This window comes from Oncorhynchus mykiss, chromosome 2 (assembly GCF_013265735.2).
Source record: "Oncorhynchus mykiss isolate Arlee chromosome 2, USDA_OmykA_1.1, whole genome shotgun sequence".
NCBI classification, from domain to species: Eukaryota; Metazoa; Chordata; class Actinopteri; order Salmoniformes; family Salmonidae; genus Oncorhynchus; species Oncorhynchus mykiss.
In genome coordinates this window covers 24,364,594-24,380,335 of record NC_048566.1, presented here as the reverse complement: position 1 = coordinate 24,380,335, position 15,742 = coordinate 24,364,594, and the positions used below count along the sequence as shown (strand labels likewise).

At 41.4% G+C, this 15,742-nt stretch overlaps 1 protein-coding gene across 1 annotated transcript in view; it reads right to left on the bottom strand.

The window, feature by feature from the left end:
• LOC110538803 (dual specificity tyrosine-phosphorylation-regulated kinase 1B) overlaps positions 1-15,742 on the bottom strand; it is a 123,606-nt gene that overhangs the window by 87,151 nt on the left and 20,713 nt on the right. The gene's annotated exons all lie outside the window — the stretch shown is intronic.

Here is a 15,742-nt window from a genome sequence, read left to right as displayed (position 1 = left end):
CTATCCGACGCCGCGGCAGCTCGAGCGTGATTGGTCAGACGACGTCCCTTCAGCTGCTTGAATTGGTCAAATTGGATATGTGGGCGGAGATAGAAAATGAGGCTGCCCTGTCCCCTTGTCTCCTCGTCGTCGCCAAATGCATCGCGGAGGCAGAAAGACGTGCCCGCGGAAACAGTTAAAGACCTCAGGTAGACAGATAAGGGAAGGGGGAAAGACCACTAGAAATGCGACCAAAGGGGTAGCTCATGAAGTCATGCAAAAAAGATCGATATAGAAAAGTTCGAACAATACTTTAAACTTCCCATAAATAGCATGCATAACTTGATAGAGCACAAAAACACAGAAAACGAGAGGACATCTGCCAGGTGTCCATTCACATCTAGTTAAAATATTATGTCCAGTAAATTAAAAACAAAACTTGCCTGCAAGTCACACAAACTAGGCTAACGTAAGCAAAACAGGCAATTACATGATCCAGTATATCTGAAAACACTGACAATGTGATCAAACTGAGTTACTTTTTTGGGAAAATATACTTTGTTTCTTCTTCAGATCAAATACAGGAAGAAACTATTTTACACCCGTATGACACCAATAAATGGCAATGGGGTAAATTATTATCTATATGACATAACAGACGACTTCAAAAATGTACATGTATCTCAATCCACTAAAACACAAAGGGCAGGTTAAGTAATGTTGTGATAATTTAGCCTTGGTATTTTGAAAGCTCTGAAAATAATTCCCTGTGACGTGTGGAACCGAAACAACATTGTCTGTTCTCAAGGAGATTGAATGTTGTGAATCCCTGCATGTTCATGTTGGGTATTCGTTTCCATATTCTCCCCCAAAAGAACAGCAACTGAAGAGATGGGAGGGGATGTACAAAATTAGGTTAACCATGCCGTCATTCATCCTCCACGGTAGCCAGTGAATGTGCGTGTTCCCCCTTCAGAAAAACTTTAACTTCACTTCACTGCAGACAGCTACTGTCGTCATGCAAGGATTGGGATAGATTTCAGCACACAATTTAATCAAACTGCGAGCTGGAGATATTTGCAATAGCTATGCAGCACTGTGTCACTTCCATAAGAGAGCACTGTTGATGCAAAAACTAAACCCCAATTACAGGTTATAGGTTAGGGATGTTACTGAGGTGGTGGGTGACATGGGAAGGGGGATGTGGGTGCTCACACCCAAAATAAATGTACAATTTGCATGCAGGACAAGAACTTTAGAATTACTTTCGCAATAGCACCCGGGGTTGCTCTGCTGTTGCACTGTGTATACATTTGCTATGTTCTGGTAAAACAGGCAATTTAAAAGTAGCAGGGTATTGCTATATTTCTCAATTATGAATGTCCTCTAGACCACAAATTAGGATGTCAACTGTCACCAACAACAATGATTCAATGTTCTGAACATAACAACCTGTGTTACCAGAAACATACAAATGAAAAAAATAACAATAGGTAGCCTAAACAATACATTTAATATCTAATAGAATGAATAACAATTATGTCCCCAAATGTATGTGTAAACTGCTTACAACTTAATTCCAAAATGCCAGGGACTTTGACCATCTTTAATCGGATCTGGAGACTGACACCACAGCCTCTCTCCATCTTTGTTCCAAAATATGACACACCAAATATGAATAGCAACATCCTAACGTTATACTAAACTTGGTTGAGCAATTAGCCAGCAAATTCAGTCCCTCTTTCCACTTAGCCCCGAACAGAGGCACAGCATGGCACATACAGTCCAAACCGAACTGGTGCAGCCTCCTTGTGTCATAACACTATTTTGATTGTATACGCACAAATGTATAGATAAATGTGTACGTGTATTATGTGAGCTGACTCTCCAAAGGGAGTGTGACTCGGTTCCAATAAATCACGTTTGCAAAGCTCCCAGACACCCGAGATTAAAAACGCAAGGCGAAGACTCCGGGACTCACGTGCCTTGCAGCAAAATTCCACCCGGCAACTACACACTGTACCATGGTAACAGCCCTGCCATTGGTCCCGTGTGCGTTTTGAAATGACCAATGGGAGGGCCGGCAGCGGGTGATGCGTGTTGCTAGGTAAACATGATGCAGTGGGAAGATACGGTAGTCGAACTCTACAGAAGAAGCTAGCGAGCGCCAGAGGAACGGAGGGGTAACACAGCAGCGAATTACAATTACACCGCGGGGAGGTTGCCGGGGTTGCGTTTCAGCTCAGCTAAAGTCTGGGAAGATGTTTTATAAGGTGTGTGTGTATACTGTTGAACTAACTGTCATTTAATTTCTGCGATAAGTAGACCCAGAGACAAGCACTGATTTCACCCATCTTAATCATCACTCATTCCCACCCAGCGCAGGGATGATGGAATCCTTACCAACAACGAATCACATGCTTCTCTGCTGTATTTTCAACCTCCCTATCTACAGGCAGAATATCCAAATATATATCATAGCTCTCATTGCCGACCAGTGAAATCCTGACAACTAAATAAGGTTACATGGCTCCTTGTGACGCCAAGGTATCTACATTTTTAAAATAGGCACCAACCTTTTTTACTACCCTTTGACATCCCATGCCAGTCCCTTTTGGGATGGAATATAATACAATTAGCCAATAATACTATTCACTTTGTAAAACATGGAAAATTATGCAATAGAAAGTGATGTCAAATGCTTGATTTATTAAAGTTATCTGGAACTTGCAGTATGTTACATCAAGCTGCAACTGTTAAAAGTAACACACTGACAAGAAACTGATATTTTAATCAGTAACTTTGACTTGAGTGAAACAATGTAAAACAAAATATACATCTATGCCTCATCCTCTGTTACAACATGCCCCTCTGATCATCACAACAACTTAAGGACCTCGGGGAGGAATGGGAAATGTGGCAGAATTCCTGGTCATGCCTAGAAGTGATCCAGCTTTTGTGAAATTAACATCAGAGTTGACTTTTCGTAGCATGTTAGGAGAATTAGGTTAAGGTTAGGAAAAGGTTTAGGGCTAGCTAAAATGCAAAAAAAGTATACTTTTGACATTAATTTGACAAAAGCTGGATCCCTTCTAGCCATGACCCATAATTCCATCCGGCAACTACAGGCGTTTACAAAACAGGCGCAAGGCATGTCATAGGTGATGAGCATGAAGCATGTGTTATGTTTCCCAGTGGGCTATATAGTGTACAGGAAAGGTTGGAGTTACATGTGACAAAAATGGCCTAATGTTGCTACTGCCACTAGAGTTCTGCCAAGAACCGCAAGAGCAGGCAGAGTCAAGTTGAACACTGAAAGAAGTTTGAGGCGCTTCGTCCATAAATAGGACCCGGGAGGTCCCTGCAAGGACAGGTGCAGGAGTGTAGCAAAGGGGAGGCAAATACTCGGGCCGTGCCGGGAATACTGGACAAACAGATTGTTCAATCTAGATAATATTAGTGTCATAAAGTTATGACATTTGTTTTATAGCAGGGGTAAATTAAAAAAATGTTTGCTTCCTTGCGAGTAACCATGCAGATTTACAAATGAAATTCAACACAAAGAATTTCATAAAGTCGCACAATCTTTTATGTTATGTTTTTGTTATGTGATGCTTAGAAATGATAACTGTTGAATAGAAAAGAGGAAATAACTTTTTTGTATGATCACATAAAAAAAAAGGATAATCTTTCAAGTCAAACATATCCTTCAATGTCTGCTAATGACACCTAGAGGTCTCCATTCTCCTGTATGAAACCGCTGAACATAACTGAGGTATAAATGTGTTCTGCTTAGTTACCATCATTTCCATTTCAATTCTAATAAATTCAGGAAGCAGTCTACAACAAATTATAATTTTCATCACAATTTAATTCATTAATGATACTTCTCTATAACTTTCCAATATTTTAATTCCCAAATTTCTTTTGGCTCTATATATATATATATATATATATATATTTTTTTGCCAGAAACTTGTAACCTGTTCTCAAGCAGGTGCAGGTCCACCCTCATTTGTGTGCATTACTGTATCTGTATTAAAGGGGGAGGGATAATGGTACAGAGAAATGGCTTACACGGCATCACTATGCACGTGTCTTTGCGCTTATGCCTGACCCTTTTCTGGAGCGAGACAGAGAATCCCCACCCTTAATCCCTGATGAGGCTCCCCATCCCCCCTGCTCGACCTTTCACCTGAAAAGCACACATTCATTGACAGACCAGACCAGACCAGACAGACAGACAGGACAGACAGGGCTAGTCACACGTCCCACAGAGACCCAAAAGCATTAGACAGGATCCTCATCTATTGTACATAACACAATGTTGTTTTGGCATGCATGTAGACATTTCCAATGTTGCACTATGTCATGGTTTACAATGCCAGGATTAAGGGTTATTTTTTCTTAAGGGGTCAGGGAGAGTTTATGTTGAGATCAGGTTTCTGTTTGGGATATACCCATAAGAGGCAATGGCACGGTTCTAGTTGTGACAGTCTGTCTGTGTGCAAAACAATACCCTGCTGCTCTTCCATTTAAATTAACAGCATACATTTCAGATACAAGTAAAGGCAGAAAATAACAAAATATTTTTTAATCAACTGATGGTAGTAAGAGGAATTGGAACTGAGGCTTTGTGACAGCACCAGGCTGACTTTAGGACCAGGATAAACATCCAGAGAAGTAGATTAACAGGTGTGATGCAGGTCAAACATTGTTACATTTGAGGAGGGTCTGGTGGTCCCTCCTTTGCTGCCCCCAGTGGCTAACCATAGTTATTACAACAAACCACTGGCTGGGCACGGCCAGAGGAAGAGTGATGTCTTTTCTGACTAGCACCAAGCAACTGCACTGTGTTCTAGGGGAGAAACTCACTCCAGTGCAAAGTGCAATTAAATACTACGTGGATGTGGCTAGGATCACATCACACAATGCTTTTTTAAATGTAGGACAACATTTTCTAGATTCCGTGTCAAGTATAGAGAAACTCCTTTTTACCATCAGCTCCTGCTTCAACATGAACTTATAACTCCTACAATAGCTGCAGTTTATACTGTCAGGATGGATTTGGAGAGGGATAGGCAGGCAGACACATTTCACAGTCACCATTAACATTATTAGAAATGGCTCCGGCAGTATGACTTGCCAAAAGACAAACCCATTACAAAATCTATTGGAAAACAGAACACATAGCGCCACAGCCAGGACTAGACCTTGTACTGACTAGCTAACTGAAATAGCATCACAACAATAATTTGCAGATTTTCTGGAAACAGGCTGAAGTTATTTATAGCCTACAGTTTGGAGAGTCAAATCTACCTGCTCTCCATCCTAGATTCATTACAATATCTATGCATAATGATGAAGAAACAGTGACATAACATTGACTGAAATTAATAAATTGTAGCCTAAGTACCGGTCGGTTGTAGACACGGACTCAATTCTGATAGTGGAGTGAGGACATTATATATTGTAGTCTGTGGTCTCCCAAAACCCCCAGCTGAACACCACACGGTTAGCTGTTATCAATGAACAGCTGTGGCAGTTTTCTTTATATAAATCTAAACATCTGCCTTAAAGAGATACTGAGAGATTCTGGCATTTATCTGGAGTTCTAAAATGTTTGTCTCTGCGTGCAGTATGAAGGAAGTTTCGCAAGCCAATGCTAACTAGCGTTAGCACAATTACCTTAAGTCTACAGGTACGGTAGCATTGCTACAAAATAAAGTACAGTAAGGAAAAACAGACAGACAAGGACAGCTGCAGCGACTATTCAAATGTCGAAACAAGAGACATAAAAATAATAAGACACTCAATTTGCCATCCAGCAAGCAACCGATCCAGTTTAAAAGCTGCAATATATAACCTTTTGGGCAACCTGACCAAATTGACATAGAAATTGTGCTTGTTTAATTATTTGTTCCTTTTTTTGTTTGTTTTTACTCATCTATTTTACATTTTTCTTCTTAACTTCTTAAAGCATTGCTGGTCAAGAGCTTGTAAGTAAGCATTTCACTGTAAGGTCTACCTACACCTGTTGTATTCGGCGAATGTGACAAATAACATTTGATTTTTTATGTGAGTTATAGATCTGTCACTCATTGAAAGCAAGTCTAAGAAGCAGTAGATCTGTTCTATGTGGGGTATTTCTATGCTTACCGTTTTTAAGTTGAGTTTTTGCGTCTTTTACTTTTGGTTTTGTACACCAGCTTCAAACAGCTGAAAATACAATATTTTTGGTTATTAAAAATATATTTCACAGTGGTTTAGATGGTACAATGATTCTCTACACTTGTTTGGGTCACAAACTGAAATTAGGCAAACTATTAGAATTTTAGCGACCAGGAAATAGCAGTGCTATTTCTGCATATTGCACCTTTAAACTGATGACAAAAATGCACTGGAGGGCCTCCGCCCTCCAATCACCCCAAGGTCTCAAATGTGGTGGTCTTTTCCTCACGGGAGCCCAACACTCTGCAGCAGCATTTCATTAGAGTCTTCCTCTCATGTCCAGTGTTTCACACCAGGCACATCTGAGTATTGAATAATGTTTCATTAACTTCAGGTACATGGGTTAACAGGCCACTGTGGGTTAATTGACATGGATCTGTCACAGATGTGGCCTCTTCCTGCAGAGGGAGGGCTTGTGGAGGATGTAGTCAAATACAAATCCAATCAATACTACTTATCACATTCGTTGGGTAATAATTGCTTCACTTGGAAGGATCCAGCGCTGCATCGGCACTAGGATACAAGGTTGCCCTGTAACTGACACAGCACCGGACATAGGACTACTTACACAGACAAAATATATGTTTATAAATAGCTACACAATTTAATTCCAACTGACACCTTAGGAGTAAAAGAAAGTCCCCAAGAGAAAATCTGACTGTAATTTAAAGGATCATGCTTGACAGTCCGTCGATAACAAGGACCGCGTTACTCGTGTGGTTTGCCTCACAAAAGCATGTTTGGCTCTGTGTTATGAGTTAAGAGTGCTGTCATCAAGTTTATCTGAAGAGTTCTGACTTCAGTGACTCGGCTAGCAGTTGTGAAAAAACTTTGCGAAATGTGTTACAGCACAAAGAGCACCGGAGTTGAAAACCCTAAAAACAGAAGGTAGCTGATGTTGGCTTAAGGGTAAAACAGGCTTTTATTAGGGGAACCTGCACCTACCATTCATTCTATTCAAATCCACAGTGGTAGAGCTGTAGCCTGCAAAGTACCTAAAATAACAATTTCCCATCTACTTTTAAAGTCCCCTCCCAGTCTTCACTGTAAAATATATATATATTCCTCCCCCTCTTGGTCGCTGTTCCTTTCCTATTCACCCTATACTGCACATATGATGTGATTAAGCTTCTGTTAAGCCAGCCATAATCTCTAGAAGCTCTGGCTACTTAATTCTTGCTGTGCCAGTTTAGAGCTGGCATGGTGGCTGGCAAAGGGTATGTGCAGGCATGCAGGCACACAGACAGTCACTTTGGCTGTCATTGTTGAAGCTGGGAACAGTCTCACACTCCCACAGAGACAACAGGGCCTTTCACTTACAAGCATACACACACACACAAACACACGTATGTGAGCACAAATGGCCTGTCCATGGGAGTACACGGTCTGCAGCACAAGCAAAGGTGTAGAAGGGCAAGATGTCAAAAGGGACAAAAGACGTAAATATTCACAATCATTAACACAGATGGATAGCCATTGCCTAGAGTCTACTGGGCAGACAGACAAGCTAGCTAATTAATTTATTTGAATGACACGTTTAATCCAAAGCCACTTACAATTTGTGGAACCCATTTCTGTAGTAGGGGTTTATCTCTAGGGCAATCCAGGTAAAGTGCTGGGTGTTACCTTGGGGCAGACCAACCGGAGGGGGCACATCCACCACCCCCTTTCCCCACCCATCACGCCACGCACCTGGAAATTCCAAAACGCTTCTTCCTGACACTCCCACATAACTCTACCTCTTAGGGCCCTGCTCCAATAGTTGGACAATGTTTCCTCATCCCTAGGAGGTAATCACAGATCTATGTGTGATTGGATAAGAGAGAGCTTTGACCACTCCATACCATCTCAGATCTGTGTTTACTTCAAGGAAGGGATTAAGGAATGGTGCTCTTTGTCCGTAGTCCAACTGGGTCTGAGTGGTCTGGCTGATCTACTGGTCACTCCTGTGTCCAAACAAGGGATCTTTGTGGCAGGTGGGTGGGCTGGGCAGCTCGGAATGGTGGCACGTTTTGGACCCTGCCACTGTTTGCCAGTGTCATATGGATGCATTCGGGTATGTGGGCACATGGAGGTGTGTGCAGGGGGTGGACATATGTCAAGGTGGGTTGGCATGTGTCTGCTTGTCATGGGCTCAGCGCATGCATGGATATGGGCTCAGTATGCTCAAGGGTAATGTGGCGCCTCAGGTGTCTGGACATCTTTATGGTATGGATAATTGTTTGTGTGGGTGGATCTCTATGGCGGTGTTCACACATCAAGCCCAATTCTGATATTTTTTTCACGAATTGGTCTTTCCACCAATCTAATCAGCTCTGAAAAAGAGCTGAGGTGAAAAGATTTGATGTGATTGGTCAAAAGACAATTAGTGGAAAAAAATATAATAATTGGTCTGCCTGTATAAATGCAGCCTAAGTGTTTGAAGGGACGCAATTATGAATATGTGACTTGGTCTCTGCTCTCTACCCTAGTGTTGCACGAACAGTATACGAAACTTCTGTATACTAAAACGCTTTGCCCCCAGAACAGCCACAACTCAAACGGGGCATGGACTCCACAAAAGTGTCAAAAGCCTTCCACAGGTTTGCTGGCCCATGTGGACTCCAATGCTTCCCACAGTTGTGTCAAGTTGGCTGGATGTTGTTTGGGTGGTGGACCATTGTTGATACACAGAGCAAACTGTTGAATGTGAAAAACCCATCAGGGTTGCAGTTCTTGACACAAACAGGTTCACCTGACACCATACCCCGTTCAAAGGCACTTACATATTTTGTTCTGCTCATTCACCCTCTGAATGGCACTAAAAAGCCCACTCTCAAGTCCTAAACATCCTTCTTTAACCCGTCTCCTCCCCTTCATCTACACTGACTGAAGTAGATTTAACAAGTGACGTCAATAAGAGATCATAGCTTCCAGCTGGATTCACATGGTCAGTTTGTAATGGAAAGAGCAGGTGTCCTTAATGTTTTGTACACTCAGTGTAGAACAGCTTGTTGTGTTGTGGTCATAGATATAATCCACAGAGGGATTTTGGAAACTCTAACCCTGGCACTTTGTGCGTCGGACTGTGTGCACCCGACTTGAATGGGAACCTCCATCTATGAATGATATTTTTATGGTTGGTTGCAGCTGTCAGTTTGCCTTTCACAAATTTCAAAATACAGTTGCGAGAAAAACATAGGACTACAGTTTGTAAAGCAAATGCCTGCTGCTGAAAAGAGAAGACTAATCTGTCTGTAGAAGCAAACCATTTTTTTCTCAACTTTTGAGCGAGTCGGAGCGAATAGCACTGTTTTTCAAAGTAGCTTACCTTGAGATATTGGCACGAGTGCATCGGCCATCTCCGGTGAGTAGTCTATGCTTCATCTTCATCATTGGGTGTGTCAGTGTCACTGGAAAGTTTATTTTGTAGCCTAATGAATAATTCAATGCATGCACACACTACTATTGAATATGCATTCACCTGTATTGTGGATAGGCCTAGACTACAGCTTGATTTACCCAGTTTATCAATAGAGATTTACCATTCAAATAAGTGATTACCATTATGTAAAACAATGCAAATGTACTGATATTGAACACACCCAACGATTGAATAAAGCAGTAGCTGAGTTTGTCTGGATCAAGTGCTATTCTGTGACTTTGGATAATATGCCTTTTTATGCTGTGGTATCGTTTTGGTATTGAGTAATGTGATACCTGGTATCGAAGTCAAAAACACTACTCTACCCCGCATTGATGTTGTCAGATTTATGAATTGTAATTAGTGATGCACCAATATGACATTTGTCCGATACCAATATTTTCCTTGCCAAAAGAAAACCGATACTAAAAATTTTAGCACCCTTTTAAGCATTCTAGTCGCAGTAATTGCTACTGTAAATTGGACAGTGCAGTTATATTAACAAGAATTTAAGCTTTCAGCCGATATGTACCGACATTTGTTGTCGGTCAAGGCGCTGCATGATTTACAACTAGCCCATTGACGGGATGGCGATCCCTGTTAAGCATTCTAGTCCAGTTAAATAGTTACACACACACGGACGCAGCGCTCTCAAGCACTGCATCTCAGTGCAAGAGGCATCACTACAGTCCCTGGTTCGAATCCAGGCTGTATCACATCCAGCCGTGATTGGGAGTCCCATAGGGCGGGGCACAATTGTCCCAGCATCGTCTGGACCGTCATTGTAAATAAGAATTTGCTCTTAACTGACTTGCTTAGTTAAATAAAGGTTACACACACACTGAACAAAAAGTTATTTTGTTGGCATTTACGCATGTCCCCATTACCAGTAAAACATAATCAAAACCTATTTCTTTCACTTACTTGCTGTGCTGTTTCGTTGTTCATTTGTTCAGTCATTTCATTCTCAACCAGGATTTCTATGGAACACCATTTGGGTCTTTGCGTGTCAAAAAAGAGACATGTCAAATAACACTATTTGATGTGTCAAATAACATGACAATCTGTTTCAGTAGCTATAGTTAGCTAACTATATAGCTAGCTAACTATATAGCTAGGTGTCATCATCTAAAATAACCCTAACTTATAAGACAGTCCTTAATTGATTAATGGTGAACCTAGCCACAATGAGGATTAGCCACAATAGTGGACTTTGCAGGTTAGCCTTCAAAATAAAAGTATGGCATAATTCTACTCTTTATTAATTTGCATCACTGTCAAAAACATACTTTTATTATGAAGGCAAACCGCAAATTCTACTATTGTGCCTAATCCTTATTGTGGCTAGCTTCACAACACATAACCTGGTCCGGTCGAGCCTCACTAGCCAGATGAAGCTAGCTGGCTGCTTATAACATTAGCTTTGTGCAACAGGGTTAAGTAGCTTGCTAGCTATGTATTTTCATGAACTGAAGTTCAATTTCAAGAGATGAACAAGTGGCAACCTAGCTAATACTTACTCAAAAGGATTCCGAAAATCATTGCTAAGAATAATGAAAATGACTGCAGTTTCTACTGATCATTGTTTTCAGGCTGGTTGTATTGGGGCTAGCTAGGTAACAAGCTAAAGCTAGCTACCCCAGAAGTTCCGGTTGAACAAATTATGCATTATTACCAACACGGTATTGTAAACACATCAGTCGTGGCCAGTGTTTGCTTGTTTGCAGACTTTTTTGTACAGATTTGACAGTGCTACTGTTTCTTTTTTGACAGACAGATATATTTCTAGCTAATAATCATCCGATTCCGATATGTTCACCGATATATCGTGCATCCCTAATTGTAATAGGGTCGTTCCACCTCAAAAAAGACAAGAAAGAGGGTTTTGACACCCACCATCTCAGATTGTGCTGAAATTGTGTCTGTAATTAGGAAACCGATAAGATCAGCATTCCTGAAACATTTCACCCAAATTGGCCATTTTAATTCATAGGATTAATATCTTCAATAAATATAGTACCGAACATTTGATTTGGACCATAATATTCCTAATAATGAGTAAGACATGAGGAATCCAATAAAACGAACAAAAGCCACTTGCGGACCCCTCCACACCAATTCCAACCTAACAACCAGTTCTCTACAATTCCAGAACAATCTGGGATGGTGGGTGTCATGGCTTGATTTCTTCCAGTGTAATGGCTTGCTGAAATGACATGGAAAAAAGACATGTCTTTACTGCTATTTTTTTTTGTCAAACGTATGCAATGATATACAGTACCAGTCAAAAGTTTGGACACACCTACTCATTCAAGGGTTTTCTTTCTTTTTTTTTACATTGTAGAATAATGGTGAAGACATCAGAACTATGAAATAACACATATGGAATCATTGGGGCGGCAGGTTGCTTAGTGGTTAGAGCATTGGATTTGTAACCAAAAGGTTGCTAGATCAAATCCCCGAGCTGACAAGGTAAAAAAAAAAAAAAATATATATATATATATATATATACATATATATACATACATATATATACACACACGTCGTTCTGCCCCTGAACAAGGCAGTTAACCCACTGTTCCATTACAGGTGAAGCTGGTTGAGAGAATGCCAAGAGTGTGCAAAGCTGTCATCAAGGCAAAGGGTGGCTACTTTGAAAAATCTGAATTATATTTTGATTTGTTTAACACTTTTTTGGTTACTACATGATTCCGTATGTGTTATGTCATAGTTCTACAACGTAGAAAATTGTAGAAATTAAGAAAAACCCTTGAATGAATCGGTGTGTCCAAACCTTTGACTGGTACTCTATATGTATTCACTAGATGACTGACAGAGGTTGTTCTGAAGTCACCGTCCGCCATATTGATACTACTCATTAGGAACAGACTCCATAGGAATTTATGGGAATTTACACTATTTCAATGGAATGTTTCAAGGACAAAAATACATGCATTGAAGTATTTATTTGTTGTAGTGGGGACAGCAACATACAAACTCAAAAAATGTATTGAAATGTGGTTAATATTATATATAATTCCGTAAGAACAGCAGTTAAATGGTACACATTTATCACCACCTTATCAATGCTTAATAACATCAACAATAGGTTATTGCTTTGTAAGCTAGCTAGCATACCATTAGCCATTAACTAACTAGCTAATGCAATTTAGTTCAACCACGGACACTTGATTACATGCTTTACTATGGTTACACAGGACCACAAGCTGTCAGGAGAAGTCTCTCAAAATAGACCTACAATTACATTTTCTACACAAATAATTTCAATACTTACATTTGAAAGGTCTTCCCATATCCCTTGAATTGGGGCTGGCTGCATCCATATGCCGTACATCGTGGTATTTTTCAAAAGTTGGGTATTTTAATAATGTGGAGATATCGTTTTTCCTCGATTCACTCCCATTACTCAAAGCCTCAAAAGGAGGAGTATGAATATGGCGGTTGGGTGGCTTCAAAGGCTCTTATTGGCCAAGACATAGCGTCTGCTATCCAGGGATTATATACGTCATTGGTCAAATGTTTGACTAGGCCATATGTCACACAGGTTCACACACGTCATAGGCTCTTCAACCCTCTCCTAAGCCCCTGTTACTTTGTCCCTGAAAAAAATTGGTATCCTCTCCTCGTATCCGTTCCATCGAAAACGTTTTCTGAAGGATGAGGTGAAACCAATGACTCATTAAAGCCCATTACTGTAGCCTGATGCTTTTATTTCAGGGATCACAAAGGCTGTGCTGCAAGCAGGCTACTTACCAGTTAGGGGACAAAGGCCCTGGGTTGGCCTGAAAGGGATCAGGGTAATGTTTTGTTCCTCGACTGGGTCTTCTAAGAACCCACAGAAAGACGCAGATACATGTGTCAACCTGGGTGTGGAAAGGTGGCCACCATGATCACGTCTGTGTTTGAGAGCATCATGATGAAATAATAGAGGCCGGCTCCATCCGTGGTTGTCTCTGTGTGGCATGTTTTCAGTGTAAAGCTTCTCTTCTCTTCCCCCAGTGCTGACCCACTTTCTGCTCCCTGTGAGGAGAGTGACCCAGCCAGCATCGTCCCCGATACAGATCCTATACGCGCTCCGCACTGCTCACAGTGTACATCCTATCCTATAGCCATCCTACGCCACAGCAAACAGCCCTTATAGACACACATTGCCACCCTGTTCCATAAGTCAAATTACATCACAGTGATGCCTTCAGCACCTGAAGAGCCAGGCTGTGAGAGGGAGAAACAGAGACAGAGAGAGGGCGAGGCAGAGAGAAAGAGAAAGACAGAGCGAGACAGAGAGAGAAACTGCAGACTTGTCAATGGTCACTGACACATCCCCACCACCACCCACTAGATCTAAAGTGAAGCGCCAGGAACAGCACAGTCACCATCAGCGACAGCCCATTTAGAGCTATTGAGGAATAAGCAGGTGTCACACTAAATAGCTTCCCCCACTATTACAACTAGAATGTGAAACACCATCTTTACTATGTAGATTACGACACTTCTGCTAACAATACAGTCCTCTTTTGGGGGGAAATGAGCAACGCTACTTTACATGCGAGGGGATGGCCTCAATGATTTACCTTTACAGTGATGTAAGACCCCTCAGTTCAGGAATCCGTTCACCTCAGAAAAGTCACAATACCACACCACGCACAATACCACACCACGCACAACGGCACTGTAAACGTCCTGCTAAGAGAAGTAACATAACATATACCGGTAGACCATTCAATGCTTTCAAAATCCCTCATGCCAAGATAAATGGGATGCGAAATTTTCCTGAGTCCTGACACTGACATTTTTCCAGCGTCAAGACTCAGAAATCAATCCATTCTACTTCTCTCTTCTCTCCATAAGAGGGCTGGGAGGCAGCCCTAGCAACAGCACTACCCCCCTGCTGTCCACCACTGTAGCATTAGTGTCCCAACATCATGCAGGCAGGGAGCTGCAGACTGGAGGGGGAGAGGGGAGGGATGAGTTGCATAAGTCAAACATGAGGAAGGGTGAGTAGGGATGTTAGGGGGATGGGTAAAAGACAGAGTGAGGGGTATAGAGAGTAGAGCCTGGTCTTACCCCAGCCTGGTGAACTGAAGCCTGAACCCAGGCTCGGTCCTACATCACAGAAATGTATTAAGCCCGAACCCGGGGAAAAGGCCTTATTTGTAGAACTGCATAATAATTTAAAACTGGTGTTGAAAACAATGCAGCGGAGGCGGGAAGCAGCTGTGTGAGGAGAGGAAACAGCCCTCATCTCAGAAAAGCGAGAGAGGAAAACTCACCGTAGTTATGAGCAACTGAATGACGGAAAATATTGGAATCAAGTCGGCTAATGCAATTGAAGGCAATGCATGTATCAAACTGTTGCTTATAGTGAAACTCCCAAAAGTCATATCCAACCATTACACAAAATGTAAAGTAATAGCAGTGTGTGGTCAACAAGATGATCATTTCAGCACCGTTTTGATTGGGACAGTGCCATCACGCTGCTTTGAGACAAGCGTGGGGACTCGTCTTGATAAATCAATATCAGACTTTTCTTTTCACTGAATCTTTGGATATCTGGGAAAATGTTAGCTAAATTGAGGTGTGCTCATGATCATCTTTATTCTAGTTTGCTCATATTGGCCTATCACTGATCAGAACATTTTGATAGCATTTTATGTAGGGATGCACCGATATTACATTTTTGCGATCTGCGATCTTGACATAAGGTGCTGCATGATTTATAACTAGCCCACAACTGCTCAACTTGAACTTGTTTAGTAGTTGGAAGTGTGCGCTTCATATTTTTCTGTGTTTGTTCTGTGTAGCGCTGTATTTTTTTGTGGCCTCATTACGTCATCTACCTACGTTATATAGGTATGCACGTCATCTACCTACGTTATATAGGTATGCATGTCATCTACCTACGTTATATAGGTATGCACGTCATCTACCTACGTTATATAGGTATGCACGTCATCTACCTACGTTATATAGGTATGCATGTCATCTACCTACGTTATATAGGTATGCACGTCATCTACCTACGTTATATAGGTATGCACGTCATCTACCTACGTAATATAGGTATGCACGTCATCTACCTACGTTATATAGTCAGCTTTGTCAGCTTTG